Here is a 16013-nt window from a genome sequence, read left to right as displayed (position 1 = left end):
CTTTATTCTCTAAATACATGTTAAGAACAGTAATAAATACTGCAGGTATGTGCTGAAACTTTTGAACAATTAACATGCATTATAACAAAAAGAACACTAAGGAGCCAAGTGTCGGTGGCTCACACTCATAATACTAGCTACTCAGGAGGCTGAGATCTGAGGATCACAGTTCAAATCCAGCCTGAGCAGGAAAGTATGTGAGACTCTTATCTCCAATTAACCACCCCAAAACTGGAGCTGTGGCTTGCTTGAAAGACCTCATGGACAGTGCCCAGGCCCTGAGTTCAAGCCCCACAACCAACAAGAACAACAAAAAAGAATACTGGGAAGATGAATCATTTCTAGGCTGGGGTGGACAAACAGAGAGGGAGAATGAAAGGGGCTAAAATCTTCCTAAGCTATGTACATGTGTGAAACTTGATTAGACTAGCATGAGAAGGGGAGGAAGGAAGAGGGAGAAGGGAGGGAGATGACTCATCAAGATGCATTGTATCCATAAAAGCACACGTTAAAATCCAATCCTCTTGTACAACTAACTGATGCTAATATTTTGTTTGAAGAACAGTAGCATTCTTTCTGTATGGCGTATTCTGTGTCCATCTTCAGGAGGATTGGGGAAGGTCACAGAACTCGAGGGAAAAAGGGTGAAAAGGTGCAATAGTGGAGCTCACTGGACGTGGGTGAACGTGAACTATACAACTTGTGGATGGAGACAGGAGGGAGGGGCTGGGATAGAATGAGGAAACAGAAGACACGGTGTGAAAGGTAATGTACTCATTGCCTGACTCATGTACTTGTCATTCAGTGTATATCGCCTCTATACTAACAGTAAAGTCAATAAATTTAAAAAATAAAACCCAGCAGCAGAGTCAAGGGTGCTAGTGCAGGCCTATAATCTCAGTACCAGGAGACTGAAGTAATAAACCTGTGAGTTCAACTCTAGCTTAGCCTACATAATAAGACTGTCTCAAAACAAAACCAAGGCCAGAGGCTAATAGGTTCATACCCAACTCAGGAGACTGAGATCTGAGGATCCACAATTCAAAGCTAACCTGGGCAGAAAAGTCCATGAGACTGTTTTGCCCAATTAACCACAAAAAAAAAAAAAGCCCAAAGTGGAGGTATGGCTTAAGAGGAAAAGCCAAATGAGAGGGGAAGCACTGAGTTCAAGTCCCACTGCCAGAATATACAAAAACAAAAAACAAGCAAGAAAAACAACGGTTTCTGTGGCCATGTTCAATAATTCTTACCATGCAAGTAAAACCAAGTGAGCTGCACTGAATATTGTACTCAGCTGTGTCTCTACACATTATGGAACTAAGCAATGTCAGCTATACTATACTACAAGTCAGATTTAAAGAATTTAATTACAGAATTAAAGATATCCTTATACATTTAATTTCCCCCCTACGTCTAGAATGAATGTCTTAGTTATTTCTTTGTTTATTGGGTTTGAACTCAAGATCTTGAACTCTACTGCTGAGTCATGCCTCCAGCCCTATTTTTTGTTGGCTGTTTTAAAGATAGGGTCTTGTTTTCTCCCTTGTGTACTTGGAGAGAGATGCAAAAGACAATAAGCACTCTTAAGAGGGTATCTCCCTGCAGGAGACAGCTGTTTACTTTGCCATCAATTATTAGTAAAGAGGAGAGAGAGACTGTGTAGCAATCTTATTTGGGTAGAAGGTCCAGAATTCAAACTTCAACCGTTCAATGACCTCACAAAGGCCCAGAGTTCTTATCTCTGCAGTCTGAGCTCTGCGCTCCTCAGGAATTTAGCCCGGTGACCCCAGTTAGAATTTTTGCTGACATTCTCTGACGTCTTCACTATTGTGTTTGTGTACAAATAAGGAAAACCACCACTTTGAGGAAAGCCTCTGGAATGCCACAGTAATGTGAGGTATTTACTTTTTTAGGGAATTTTTTTTCCTTTATAGGAACCTTATTCATTAATGACTGGCTGTTTCAGATACTATTTTATGAAGACACATAGTCAATTAAACAAAGGAATTCAATTAAACAAAGCAATCTAATGTTAAACCCCAGATGTTTAGTTCAAATTCTGTATGAGGGTGAATAGCTACCCTGAATATTTTAGGCCTTGATTTAACCATCTTTTTTTCAAACTATTGCTTTAGGTAAAAGATACAGCTAAAATAAAAAGTAAATTAATTGTATATATGATAGCTTTAGTTAAAAATATTATCCAGCTGGTGCTGGTGGCTCACACCTGTAATTATGGCTACTCAGAAAGCTGAAATCTGAGAATTGCAGCTCGAAGCTAACTAGGGCATGAAAATTCATAGACTTATCTCAAATTAAACCACAACAAGCTGGAAGTGTAGTTGTGGCACAAGTGTAGAGCACTAGCCTTGAGCAATAAACTTCAGGGATAGCACACAGGCCCTTCGTTCAAGCCCTACAACTGGCACATGTACACACACACACACACACACACACACACACACACACACACACACACACACACACACACATACAGTGTCCCTTTCTCTAAATAGTCTTAAGCAAAAGCATTGAATTAAAAGATAGACATTATGCCACCCGTTCCAATTGATCAATTTTTCATGCAGGGGAGATAAGCATGTATCCACGTAATTAACTGTATTGGTTTAAGGTGAGAGAAAAAAAATCCTAGCTCCGTAGACTGTTTTTAACAGCATGTTAAAAATGTTTTCAATTGCTGGTAGGAAATATGGCCACAGATAAGATAAAACCTCTCTCTGCCTTATCTCTTGATGCACTGTGCAAAACACACAAAAAAACATGTCTTTAGAAACACGCGGGTTACCCAACATCTGTTCACAAAATCCTAATCAAAGTGCATCTGGGTGAGAATTCTCAACAAGACAAGACCAAAGTGCATGCTCTAATAAGCAAAGGCTGAGGTCAGCAGACAGAGTTTAAGCCTCTCCTAACTAAGAAGATAAAGCTTTCAGTTTTAAGATAAAAAATATTTACCAAGTAACTTATGTGAGTAGTGTGGCCAAAGTATTTTTTTATTAGTTGGCTTATATTGTACTTGGATATGTTACTTTTATCCCACTTTTATTAGTATCAACTATTTGATATTAATCATAGTTTTAGTATCAATTCACAGGAATACTAGTAGAACAAATACTATTAATAATGAAAACTAATTATAGGTATTGACTAATTATAATTAATTAGGTTTTACTTCAAAATGGTGATACACACATACACACACACACACACACACACACACACACACACACACACACATACATACAATGTATCTCCACTTCACAAACAAATCTCACCTGAGTTCACTGTTCTAGATTCACACATGTACACAAAGTGTTTTGGCCATTTCTGCCTTCCTTCACTGTCTGTTCATCTTACACACTATTCCCACCTCCCAGGATTTGTTTTACTCTTGCTGTTCATTGTGTTTTAGTGTGTTCTAATTGTTCAATGCCTTTGCTTTTTCTCCCTTTCCCCATTTGTCTCCCCTTTATCACTCCACAGCTTTCAGTGAGTGTTGTTTCCCTATCTTCCTTCACAGATGTGATGTATTGCTTACTCTCTAAGAATTATTTTGATAGGAAAACCATTTGCTCACAATTGGGAGAAGTTCATCGGAAAGCATAAATCTCACAAAGAAGGTGCAGCACCTTTGAGGCACAGCCTCAGAGCTGCTTTCCTACAGTCCCTGAACCCCAGTGCATTACAAAATATTGTCCATGTTGAATTGAACCCCTTTGTACAACTATTTAAAGATAATAACAATAATTACAATTATATATAAGATTATCCTTATTTATTATAATTATGTAATTATATACAATATATAATTATATTTTATTATTATAAATGTTGCCAAGGTTAACTACACCCTCTACCAGCAGGAGGCTCTATAGCAAGTGAAAAGTGTAACTTAAAATGCAGTTTGTAAAAGTAATTAGACTCAGTCCCAGTCACTATTATTTATTGCACGTATACCTTAGTAGTTACTATAGGAAATCTATCCATAAAAATGGATCCCCATGGAGTAATAAGTAAGCAAAACACTAAAATTAACCATTGGTTCTCTCAAGGAACAGCAGATGTGAGATAAGAAGGGTTTGTGCTTTTGATTTTTAAAATAATATATCTAAAAAGATAAGAGAAGGGCTGGGAAGGTGGCTCAGTGGTAGAGCACTTGCCTTGCATGCATGAGGCCCTGGGTTCGATTCCTCAGCACCACATAAGCAAAAAGAAAAAAGCCAGAAGTGGCGCTGTGGCTCAAGTGGTAGAGCACTAGTCTTCAGCTGAAGAGCTGAGGGACAGCACTCAGGCCCAGAATTCAGGCCCCACGACCGGACCCCCTCCTCCAAAAAATGATAAAAGAAAAAGATAAGAGGAGATGAAAATGTAAGTGTAATTAAAAGAACTTTTGTTTTAAACTGATTTCTTTTTTGGGGGGGGAGGGTTCCGGTCGTGGGGCCTGAATTCGGGGCCTGAGCGCTGTCCCTCAGCTCTTCAGCTCAAGGCTAGCGCTCTACCACTTGAGCCACAGTGCCACTTCTGGCTTTTTTTCCCCTGCTTATGTGGTGCTGAGGAATTGAACCCAGGGCCTCATGCATACAAGGTAAGCGCTCTACCACTGAGCCACCTTCCCAGCCCTACATTGATTTCTTGACTAGGGAAGAAAGACTAAATAAATTTCTATGGCAATGTGTACTCAATATTGGTCCAGTATACATCCATACAAGAGCGCAAGGACTTCAGTTTTAGCCTCCATACAAGAAGGAAAGGAAGGGAGGGAGGGAGGGAGGGGGAGTAGGAGAGGGAGGGAGGGAGGGAGGGAGGGAAGGGAAGGGAAGAAAGAGGGAAAGAAAGAAAGAAAGAGAGAGAAAGAAAGAAAGAAAGAAAGAAAGAAAGAAAGAAAGAAAGAAAGAAAGAAAGAAAGAAAGAAAGAAAAAAGAAAGAAAGAAGGAAGGAATGGGAAGAGATGAAGAGAGAAATAAAGGAACAAAGAAAGTCAGATAAAGGAGGAAGGAAAGATGGAAGGCAGAAAGGAAGATAGATGTAAATCTGGCATTATTTATTCATTCCCCCCCTCCACATGCATGGATGATGAACTTTACACTTAGCTTCTTTGTCTGATTTACTCAGAAAAGAAGCATCATCACACAGAGCTAAATTCTTACACTCAGGCACTCAAGTGTTATTTTCCAGAGGAAAATATAAACTTAAATACTTGCAAAATACAGATAAAACACCATGGTTTTTATTGCTGAAAGTAACTCCTATGCCTTGCTTTCTATGGCAGTGAAATACTATTTTTCCAAGTGGAAATGCACTGATCCAGGTCTCTTGGAAATAGTGATCAAGCTACAGGAAGATAAAATATTGAAGCACAAACTGGCATGTCATCCTAAATGGATGAATAAGCCAATATTTAATTATGTCTAACTATCTTACAACACGGAGTAACTTTTAGAGAGCAATAAAAATGAGCCATACATATTTTTTTCTTTAAATGAAGTAGAGGATAATGTTTTAACCTTCTGTAGAAAAATTTCTTGGTAGAAGCAAAATTCCAACACTAAAACACCTCTTCTCAGAAATGAAAAAACAACCAAAAATCAACCATGCAAATCTTGATGGGTGGAAATATCACATCTGATTGTATTGACTCATAAAGAAGTGTCCAGAAACTCCACAATACATTCATTTTTGGCAGATGGTAAAGTACTTTATGTTCCTAAAAGATAGCCAAGGAAGGCGATTCAACAGGAATTTGCTCAGGATTTTATGACCCTGGCTGTCAAGAAACCATTCTTTATATTTAAGCTAAATCCCACAGCCAAGGTTTAGACCCATTTCCTTTGGTTCAGTCGTCGGTGGAGATGGAGTACAGCTGGTCACCATGTGTATAATATTTCTTTATAAATTGGAAGGTTGAAGTCTTCTGTCCTACTAGATAATGATCACATTCATTTAATGTTTCTTTTCAACCTCTTCATCATTTAAATCCGTGCCTGTGAATTCCAAGTTTTTCATGTTTCTCATAGTTGTGTATAAAACACTTTCATATTCATACCAGAGTTGACATCAATTTCTTTCTTCCATTTCATCCATGTCTGGAAGTTGATGGGATCCTAGTGATCTTAACAATATTATAAATTTCTTTTTTTAAATTTTGGCCAGTCCTGGGGCTTGAACTTAGGGCTTGGGCACTGTCCTGAGCTTCTTTTGCTCAAGGCTAACACTCTACCACTTGAACCACAGCACCACTTTTGGCTTTTTCTGTGGTAGTGAGGAATCAAACCCACAGCTTCATGCATGCTAGGCAAGCACTCTACCACTAAGCCACATGCCCACCCCAACATTATACATTTCTAATACATCAATATCTGAGTTTTCTGTGATCATTATCTACATAAATAAGCCATATATTCTTTTTTTAACAAGTTTGCTTTTGGTGCTGGTCCTGGAGCTTAAACTCAGAGCCTGGGCTCTGTTGCTGAACTTCTGTTGCTCAAGGCTAGCGCTCTGTCATTTAAGCTGCATCTAGCTTTATCTAAGTAGTTTATTAGATAGAAGAGTCTCACAGAGTTTCCTACCCAGGCTGGGTATGTATTGTGGTTATCAGATCTTAACCTCTTGAGTAGCTAGGATTATGGGCATGAACACCAATAACAGCTTTCCAGATGTAGGGTAGGGGGCGGGGTTGTTTTTGTTTTTATTAGCAATTATCAGCTAGAAACACTATTTCTGGAAGTTCCAGGCAACGGGAACAAAGCTTATGCTTACTTTGCATGCTTAGAGTGTCTGCCAGTGCAGGTTTGTATGGGATGGGGAAAGGGAGGGGGAAGGGGGGCAGAGATGGAAGGGGATAAAAGAGGGTGGGGGTTCTTTAGGCCGCTCAGAAATGTGTATCGGTAACTGGAGAGTTGTAGATAGGGGAATAGTATGAGTTGATCTACCTTCTGAAAGGGTCATGGTGGTTTTGTTGAGAATGGACTGTAAGGAGACAAGAGTGGAAATTGTTATTTGCAATAACTAGTATATGTCTGGGACGACCAGAAAAGCTCAGATGAGATGTTGTTAAGTGAAATGAACCCCAAGATAGGGACACAAGGTCTTTTTCTTCCTTGCTATTGTTTCTAATGTATTTATTATAAGGTACCATGTAATTTTTTTGGTTGCTTTATATGTCCCTCCCCCACAGTATAACCCCTGTTTTCCCTGTATTTGATGTTGGTATAATTTGGGGAGGGGAAGGGAAAAAACAAAATGTTTAAATAGGGATACAGGTTGACCCATTGCAACAATGAGATGTACAAGACGCTATGTCAAAAAACGAACTTTACAATTTAGGAGGGGGGATAGGAAGTGGGGGTGTAGCTGAGGAGGTGGGAGGGAAGGGATGGTAGGGCAAAACAAAGGAGGAAGCAACAATGCTGGATAAGAAATGTACTCATTACCTTGCTCATGTAACTGTAACCCCTCTGTACAGTATTTTCACAATAAAAAAACTTATTAAAAAAAAAAGAGTGGAAATAGGGACACCTCTGAGGAGGGCCTTGAATAATCCACGTAAAGAATGATGGTATCTCAGAGCAGGCTAGTGAGAAGGGGGGTGACTGTGGATATTTTTGGAGGTGGGTTGCAAGATTTCTAGATGCATTTAATATATAACATGAAACAGGGAGGAGAGAAGGAGGAAAAAGCGGAGGAGGGAGAGGTAGAGAATCTGATGTTCAGGAGGATAGGCTACAATGGACAGACACATTTGAGAATCACCGGCATGCAGACTCTGCTGTTTAAGGCTGGAGGTTGGCTGGCATGAGATCATACAAGGAGTGACTGGGAGAAGAAGGTCATGTACTAAGCCTTATGACAGGTCAATATGTTAAAGATGAAGTGAAGAGAAAAATAAACAAGTTAACTCAAAAAAGAGAATAGCCAGGTGCCAGTGGCTTATGCCTGTAGTACTAGCTACTCAAGAGGATGAGATCTGGGGCTGGGAAGGTGGCTCAGAGGTAAAGTGCTTGCCTTGCATGCCAGAGGCCCTGGGTTCGATTCCTTAGCACCACATAAGCAAAAAAAGCAAAAAAAAAAAAAAAAAAAAAGAGGATGAGATCTGAGGATCATGGTTCAAAGCCAGCTCAGGCAAGAGAGTCCTTGAGACTCTTATCTCCAATAAACCACCAGAAAGCCTGAAGTGGCGCTATGGCTCAAGTAGAACACTCACCTTGAGCTGAAGAGCTCAGGGACAGCACCCAGGTCCAGCCCCAAAACCGACAAGAAAGAAAGAAAGAGAGAGAGAGAGAGAGAGAGAGAGAGAGAGAGAGAGAGAGAGAGAGAGAGAGAGAGAGAGAGAGAGAGAGAGAGAGAGAGAGAGAAAGAAAGAAAGAAAGAAAGCGAGCAAAACTAATGTCTTGTCGAAATTTTTTATCAAGGAGGAAAATTCAATTAAGAGGAGATATACTTCAACTATATTAAATCTTGGGGCTGGGAAGGTGGCTCAGTGGTAGAGTGCTTGCCTTGCATGCATGAGGCCCTGGGTTCGATTCCTCAGCACCACATAAGCAAAAAGAAAAAAGCCGGAAGTGGTGCTGTGGCTCAAGTGGTAGAGCGCTAGCCTTGAGCTGAAGAGCTGAGGGACAGCGCCCAGGCCCACAGTTCAGGCCCCACGACTGCCCCCCCCCCAAAAAAAAAAACAAAAAAATTAAATCTTGCTGACAGATCAAGTAAGATGAAGGCAGAATTGATCTCTGGATTTAGGAACTGAGAAAGTCATTAACGAATTTTTTTTTTTTTTTTTTTTTTTTTGTCGGTCGTGGGGTTTGAACTCTGGGCTTGGGCGCTGTCCCTCAGCTCTTCAGCTCAAGGCGAGCACTCTACCACTTGAGCTACAGCGCCACTTCCGGTTTTCTGGTGGTTTATTGGAGATAGGAGTCTCACGGTCTCTCCTGCCCGGGCTGGCTTTGAACCGCGATCCTCAGATCTCAGCCTCCTGAGTAGCTAGGATTACAGGCGTGAGCCACCAGCGCCCGGCTTGAATTTTTTATTTTTTATTGTAAAGATGCTGTACAGAGGAGATACAGTTACATGAGTAAGGTAATGAGTATATCACTTGTCGAACATTGTTACCCCTCCCTTGGTGTTGTCCCACTATCCCTTCCCTCCTTCACCTCCCATACTCCTCTCTCCCCTATCCTCCCCTACCCCAGCCCGAGGTACAAACTTTTATTAGAATGATGGGTGAAAGCTTAATCATGTTACCTTTAAAGGGCTGAAAGCAAGGGGAGAAGAGGAATCAGGGAAAGCAAGTATAGGCATTTCCTTTGGGGGATTTTTGTTAGAAATGAGAACAAAATAGGAAGTGACTTACAAGAGGATTGTGAAAGAAACTTTTCTATTGATAAGAAAGGATTTGGAAAATGTAGTTTTGTCTTAAACTGGTTTCTCTTCAAGATGGAATTACAACACACCCCTGACTGTTCAAGAAATAGTAGAGGATGGGCTGGGAATGTGGCTTAGTGTTGGAGTGCTTGCCTAGCATGCATGAAGCTCTGGGTTCAATTCCTCAGTACCACATAAACAGAAAAAGCTGGAAGTGGCACTGTGGCTCAAGTGGTAGAGTGTTGGCTTTGAGCAAAAAGAAGCTCATGAAAAGTGCTCAGGCCCTGAGTTCAAGCCCCAGGCCTGACAGAAGAAAGAAAGAAATAGTAGAGGGTGTGGGTATATCTTGAGAATTACTTGGGAGCTGTTAATCTTATTTCAAAATCACCTTATGTAAATACATCTTACCCTATTCAGGCTAGCCAATCGCAAGCAGATTGTAAACCTGAATTCAGCCAATCTGAACAGAGGGGTGGGGTCTACTGAGCAGTGTCTGCTCTGTGTGCTTGCTTGCCAGATTTCTGGCTGATGTGGCACCTTTCAGTGCACACATGAATTTTGCCTTGCTAAGACAATTCTTTATTTCCATGTGTATCACTGTGACTCCAATGGTCCTTGGAGGGCATATTTATAACAGGGACATATTTAAGATAGGAAAGAAACAGCATGTTTGGATATTAGTGTTGTTTGACTAAGTTTCCCCAAAGGTTGGCATGCCAAAGGCTTGTTCCCGGGATAGTGGTATTGGAAGTGGTAGAACCATAAGGAGTCAGGGCCTAATGGTAAGTTCTTAGGTTACTGGGACTCTGTCGTTTTGCTTCATGGCTGACAAGGAGAACAATTTTGCTCTGCCCTATGCTCCTCCTGATAATGCTTTTTGTGCCACAGGTCCAAAGTTATGGGACCAATTCATGACTGACCAGAATTCCAAAACTGTATGCCAAAATACGCTTTCTTTCATGTAAATTAATTAATCTCAACTATTTTGTCATAGTTCCAGAAAGCTTACTAATAGAGATCCTGATTGAAAATAAACAATAGAGGGTGAAAAATCGGTGATATGGAAATGAACAGAAAGACTATCCGCAGTACTGGAGTGTGGACCAGATGGGATCTGTTACAGTGTGAATAGTAAGTATTCCCCTCAAAGGCTCATGGGTTGGAGGCTTGGGTCTCAGCTGGGATGCTATTTTGGGAGGTTCTGAGAATGTAAGTACTCAGAAAGGATCTAAAGGAAGTAGATTATAGAGGGAGATAGAGGAAGCCTTTGAGGCTTTCTTATCCCTGGCCCCTTCCTTCCTTTTCTCACTCTTCTTTCTCTGATCTTTCTCCCCTTCTCCCTCTCTCTCTTTCTTTTCTCTCCTTCCTGTCTACAACCACAAGGTAAAGAAACTCTCCTGCCATCGTCTCCTGTCAACATGATGTTCTGCCCAAGCACACACAGCACTCCAACTTAGGAGCCAAAATAAATCTCCACATCCTTAAGTTGTTTATGCCATGTATTTTTGTTGCTGTGACACAAAAGTAGCTAAGACAAGAGCTATGCTCAAGTCGGGGAACTAGCTTCCAAACACAACCTAATAATTATCTAAACTAACAAGTGAAGAAAAAAAATAGCATCTGTGGTTTATGATTGGAGTCTGGGTACCACTGGTATCCCCATTCTCACGGATGACAAGGTTCCGTGCATGCTGATGGAAGTTAATGCATGCGTCAGGGTAAAGCATGAGCTAACTAGAGGACAGAGGTCAAACACCAAATTGCACCCTGGATGAAAGAAGGTCTATACACTTCCCTGATCCCGCCCCCCTCTCCCCCACTTTTTTCTGCACTATTGTACTCCCTCTCAGAGGAAACATTTTATTTTTTGCCTATAATTTGGGAAAACAAAAATGATCATTACGCAAAAATAGTCATCGCTATTGCTCCTCCCATTCTACAATACGTCTCATTTCAGAAAACATCGCCCCATGAGCCCAAATAGCTGATTTCTAACACCTTGCACAAAGACATGCATAAGGGAAGGAACTATATAATGTCCTACTGTGGATTTACAGCTCCATTTAATGAGGCTTCCCTGACAGCAATAGCTCTGAGCTCTCCCTGTACTTGGCTCTCTCGGGCATTTTCACACCCTGGCACAGTGTGCGTATTAAGTATAGAAGGGCCGAGCTGGTCACCTTACTTTTTATGGAGGAAAAGGGCAAGGTGGGAGAGGAAAACTGGCTCAGCTCCTTGAACACAGTCATATGTTCAATCAGATCACTTTCAAAGCCAAGGACATATAAAAGTTAGGAATAAGGAAATGGAGTCCCTTCAGACTTTCCATACTCACATGGAAGTGTCTTTGTATGTCCCCATTTGGAGACTACTGATACAGAAAGCAGACGATCTAAAACAATCTGTTTTTTAAAACTTTTCTTTAAAAAAAAAAAAACAAAACCAAAGGAAGCCGGGTGCTGGTGGCTCACCCCTTTAACCCTCATTACTGAGGAGGCCGAGATCTGAGGATCAATGTTACAAGCCCGCCCAGGCAGGAATGTCTGTGAGACTCTTATCTCCAATTAACTACTCAGAAAAGGCCAGAAGTGGTGCTGTGGCTCAAGGGATGGAGAGCTAGCCTTGAGCAAAAGAGCTCAGGGACAGCATCTAGGCCTTGAGCTCAAGCCCCAGGAATGGAAAAAACAAAACAAAACTCTCTGATCAAATAATTTGTAAGTAATGGGCATTTATTCCTCACAGTTTCAGAAACTGGGAAGTTTAAGATCAAGGTACCATCAGCTTTTGGTTTCTGGAGAGGACTGACTTTCAGCCATCTAGATGAGTCTTCTTGGGGTTTCCTCATAAGGCAGAGGCCGTGGAAGGGCAAGGCAACTCTTTTATAAAGGCTTTAATCTTCATAAATGTGAAACTCTTCTCACATAACCACTTCCCCAAAAGCCTCACCTCTTAAAAGCACCATGTAGTGGATATGATTTTGACATGAATTTTGAAGACACACATATATTCATATCAGATCAACATTCTACTTGAAAGTTCAGCTAAGGAACAGCTGCTGGCAAGAACTACCAAGAATCTGGCACCTCTCTGGCATTTTACTAGTTTTGGTTGTTTGTGGTGGTGGTGGCGTAGGGCTTGAACTCCATACCTGGGTTCTGTCCCTGAGCTCTTTTGCTCAGAACTAATCCTCTACCAGTGTGAGCCACAGTGCCACCTCTTGTTTTCTGGTAGATAAGAGTTTCATGGACTTTCCTGCCCATGCTGGCATTGAATTGCAGTCCTCAGATCTCAGCCTCCTGAGTAGCTAGGATTACAGGCAAGAGCCTCCAGTGCCTGGCACATTTTACTACTTTTAAGAGCAACTGGGCTGGGAAGTTGGCTCAGTGGTAGAGTTCTTGCCTTGCATGCATGAGCCCCTGGGTTCCATTTCTCAGCACCACATAAGCACAAAAAGCCAGAAGTGGCGCTGTAGCTCAAATGTTAGAGTGCTATCCTTGAGCTGAAGCGTTGAGGGACAGGGCCAGGCGGAGTTCAGGTCCCACAACCGACCAAAGAAGAGCAACTACAGGAATCTGAGTACATTATACATATTTGCAAGTCGTTTTGTTCATTGTGAATAAAGATAGTGTTTAATGTGCATATAGATTCAGACCTCAGTTTTAATCACCCTTATATTCAAGGTTAAAGACTGAGTCACTATTCTAGTTTAATTACTTCCCTCCTTTCCGTATTACCTTGAGTGAAGAAGTTCCATTCCTGAGTGGACACTCTAAAAGCATGTCATCCATATTTGTGTTTCTGAAACCCAGACTCCTGAGAGGATTGGAGGAAACTATCTCTCCATGTTCTGACATTTCAAGGTGAGAAACGCGATCCTTAGAGACCCACTCATTCCCACAGCTGTGTGGAAAATTTCTTCTTTAAAGTTTCCTTTTCAGAAAGTGACAGTATAGAATTTACAAAAACAATTCTATTGAAATGTTTAAGGCTCTGTGTATGAGACTGTGCTTTGTCAAGAGTTTGGGAGAAAATTACACAAATTTTTCTCACATGGAGAACACTCTAAAAAGTCATAATACAAAATGGTTTGGACGGTGTGTTACATACCAATAGACATTTCTTCAGTCCCAGCGATGGTCTCATAAAACAATGTTTTCCTTTACAAGAACAAGAGAGGGTTAGAAAGTATTGGGGAGAAAACAATAACCAGCATTTTCTCATCTGAAGTCAAATCATCGCCACCAGAGAGCTGTAAACGCTTCTTTAATGCTTTCCCAATCCTGAATAAGAATGCTATGATTGGAAAAATTCAGTTCCAAATATTTTTATGTATTTGCTTTGACATACATTTGAAACTAGTCTTCCAACTATCTCCCTGGATACATAAGTCAGCAAACAGCGGTCCGTATTTCCAGAGAAATTTTGGAGAAAAGTAATAGTGAACCGTTTTTCGGATGTCTAGAGACTGAAGATCCCTGGAAATGTTCTGTGTATTTTCCCTGACTTGACATAATAAAAACAATGATAAAACTTAAATAATAATTATCTAATAGTGTCTGTTAGCCCTGAGACATGTATGGGCGGTCCAAAGATCTTTAAACAATTTACAAGGAGTCCTTGCATAATAGGCCACACCGTGCTGACCACACAAGCCTTGTTCATTTCCCTCCAGCTGCAGGCCTCCAGATCTTCCTTCTCTCCTTCCACCCACATCCTCTACCCTTACATGAGTCTTGATTCTTCTTCCCCACAAACCCTACAGTATAGTGCTTTAGTACAGCGTCTGTAGGAGAGAAGGTGGCGGCAAGACAGAAGGGAAGTGCTCCTCTGGGGCTCTTCTCCTTCCCGATTCCACTTCTGCACTCATCTTACCTCAGCAGCAGTGGGCCATCTCCCCCTCGTCCAGAGCCCTCTTCCTCTCCTGCTCTGTCACTTCCACTCGAACTCAAACTCCAGTGGTGATGGGCTTAACATTGGCTTCTTTTCTGGAAAGAGGAAGTGACTGAGGATGGATGGTGACACAGAGAGCCGACTTCGAAACGTTACACACAATGCCTAAAAAGCCAGTTCCTAAAAGTTCCTTGCAAAGGAATCACAGATAGAAGATTAGAGTGAAAAAATGGTCAAACATCAAAGAAACTGCAATACTAAAATCTCTACCCATGCTTGACAGCTCTGTTAGGAAGTAAAAAAGCAAATGATAGTGTAATTAGGAGAAGCTCCTATCTAATTAGTCGAACAGATGAGGTCATTTGAGACATGAATTGAAGCCATTATTATTAGCAATGAACTCTGAGATATTTACACTTTACAACATTGAATAATTATAGAGTACACAATTTTAGATGGAGGAAATATATATTTGTATGCTTAATTTTTTATTGTTTAGGCAGAGCTGACTTTTTAGAATATTTGGAAACCATCCCTACAATCAACTGGACAGCTTTTGTCAGTGCCACTGAAGTTTTTGAGCTGAAGAGTGACATGAATACATTGCTATTTAGAAAGAATTTAATTATAAATTCAGGATACATAAGACTGGAGACAGGAAGACTAATTTCTAATGATCTAATTAATGCTCAGGACAAGTTCCTCTTTCTATGTCCTCAAATACAGTTTAATGGAAATTTTCATTGAATCTGAAAGGTCTAATTGGCTGTTAAATTAGAATTATCATCAGTTATGGCAAGTCAATTAATTGACCTAGTTATCCATGCTTTATAAATCATGATCTGAAACTATTGATACTGAAAAAATTAACTACTTCATAATCATGACTCAAAACAATTGATCAAGTATTTAAACATAATCTTTATTAAAAAACAGTATATTCTAATCAATTGAAATTAGCTTCATTTTGAGATTATCTTTGCTACAGTTAGTATACTATAGACCAGGCTAAGAGAGCTAAAAGTTCTATCAGAAAAACCTAGATTGTGAGAGAAGAGGTTTTGTATTTTTCAATATAGTATGTTCATATTCATTCATAGAAGCTATTGTTCCTATTCCTTTGATGAGATTGAAGCTATGAGAAAGGCTGGGAATGTGGCTTAGTGGTAGAGTGCTTGGCTAGCATGCATAAAGCCCTGAGCTCAGCACCACATAAACAGGAAAAGCTAGAAGTGGCGCTGTAGCTCAAGTGGTAGTGTTAGCCTTGAGCAAAAGAAGCTCAGGGATAGTGTCCAGGCCCTAAGTTCAAGCCCCAGGACTGTCAAAAAAAATAAAAAGCTAAGAGAAAATGTGACTCTAAAAAGTAACCCCCGAATTATCTAGCAATTCAACCATAAAAGTAAAAACTTACTTTGGAAAGCAAATTGATTATGTACAATAATAATATTAGGTGTGATGGCAATGCAAATATACGATGCTCTCCTCAGTTTCACTCAGTAAGATTTATGTCAAGTACGTGTTCTCTGTGTGGGTATTTATTATTGGTAACTTGAAGTTGATTCTTGGGTTTGTTGTTGTTGTTGTTGTTGAATGTGTGTGTTTTTGAATGAGCCCGGGTGCTGTCCCTGAGCTTTTGTGCTCAAGGCTAGTGTTCTACCACTTTGAGCCACAGCACCATTTCTGACTTTTTGGTTGGAGATAAGAGTCTCACAGAATTTCCTGCCTTGAATCTTGATCCTCAGATCTCA

The 16013-nt window shown here is 40.6% G+C and overlaps 1 long non-coding RNA gene across 1 annotated transcript; it reads left to right on the top strand.

Annotated features, from left to right (window-relative positions):
- The first annotated feature begins 1810 nt into the window (after positions 1-1810).
- Positions 1811-10845, top strand: LOC138826779 (uncharacterized). Its single transcript, XR_011371848.1, has 3 exons — positions 1811-1897; positions 10370-10506; positions 10759-10845. It is a non-coding gene; the product is annotated as an uncharacterized lncRNA (long non-coding RNA).
- Positions 10846-16013: the final 5168 nt, after the last annotated feature.

This window comes from Dipodomys merriami, unplaced genomic scaffold (genome assembly GCF_024711535.1).
Source record: "Dipodomys merriami isolate MVZ:Mamm:240054 unplaced genomic scaffold, mDipMer1.0.p SCAF_15, whole genome shotgun sequence".
Taxonomy (NCBI): domain Eukaryota; kingdom Metazoa; phylum Chordata; class Mammalia; order Rodentia; family Heteromyidae; genus Dipodomys; species Dipodomys merriami.
This window is presented reverse-complemented; position numbering and strand designations above follow the sequence as displayed.